Genomic DNA, 1,074 nt, shown 5'->3' with positions numbered 1-1,074 from the left:
CGTTTTCCGTGCACGCAAGCGTGCGCTTCCGACTCTCTCGCAAACGTGCGCGCTACATGGCAACAGACGTTCGCGCCTCGTGCTTGGACCGCTCTTTCCCTGCAGGTATCCGACTCCATCCTGCGGCGGTCTTGCTAGAGGCGCGCACTCGTCACGCTGCAGTAGTAATGCCTCGTTTCCGTCTTTTCGAAGAATTGGCACAACGGTTTGCCACCGTCTCCCTCTCGTGAGGCCGCTGGCGCGTGGCTTTAGCGCTCAACGTACTGTCCATGATGCCGACGCGGTCAAAACGAGTCGACGGACGCACGTTCCCTGTGCGCCGAAGTCTCTCTTGATATGTGATCCGACCCTCAGACAGACGAAGCCAAGGGAAGACCCAAGGCCGCAATGTGCGTTCAAAGAATCAGTGCTCAGTGTGTCCTGCAATTCACACCAAGTCTCGCAGCTGGCTGCGTTCTTCATCGACCCGAGAACCGAGTGATCCACCGCTTAGAGTCGTGAAAAATAGTTTGTTCAATTCAGTACAGTACAACCAGGGTTTTAGGCACGTGGCGTCTCCCTGTGTGTGGTTTCGAAGAGCGCCTTTCGGCGTGCGCTCCTCCAGTCTCGCTCTTTCGGCGGCCGCGTCTCAGCAGCTGAAAGCCTAATGGCACTCCACTCCTGCTACTCGCGCGTGTGTTTTGCGCCCACGCCTTCCTCGCTTGCCCTCGAGGTAGCTTATGCCGTTTGCGCGCACTCGAAGCCGGTTTTACCTGCCATCCAACCACCGGACCCGTGTGTCTCGTGTGCACGTTCACATCGCTCCACTAAAAATTGCAAAGAGCGACAGAGCCATGATTAGGGCTAAGCCGCTGTGGAGTCTTTAACGGCTACACGGCCACGGGCAGGGCTTCACCCCCATCGACGTGCTTCGCTTCAGTCAGCAGTAGGTTCATAGAAGGGCCTCAAACACACACACACTTTCGCATCGGCAGATCGCCGCAGCATAACCGCTGTTGATCCAACAGCCTACTTGAGACGAAAGACAAGAGCCCGGCGCGCGTACTCGCGCAGCTCTCCAAAACCACTCGGCCA

At 57.4% G+C, this 1,074-nt stretch overlaps 1 non-coding gene across 1 annotated transcript; it reads right to left on the bottom strand.

Annotated features, from left to right (window-relative positions):
- Positions 1 to 344: 344 nt before the first annotated feature.
- LOC140214910 (5.8S ribosomal RNA) lies at positions 345 to 497 on the bottom strand. Its single transcript, XR_011891836.1, has one exon. It is a non-coding gene; the product is annotated as a 5.8S ribosomal RNA (ribosomal RNA).
- Positions 498 to 1,074: the final 577 nt, after the last annotated feature.

This window comes from Dermacentor andersoni, unplaced genomic scaffold, assembly GCF_023375885.2.
Source record: "Dermacentor andersoni unplaced genomic scaffold, qqDerAnde1_hic_scaffold ctg00000747.1, whole genome shotgun sequence".
Classification (NCBI taxonomy): domain Eukaryota; kingdom Metazoa; phylum Arthropoda; class Arachnida; order Ixodida; family Ixodidae; genus Dermacentor; species Dermacentor andersoni.
The sequence above is the reverse complement of the archived record's forward strand: the minus strand, read 5'-3'. Positions and strand labels throughout refer to the sequence as shown.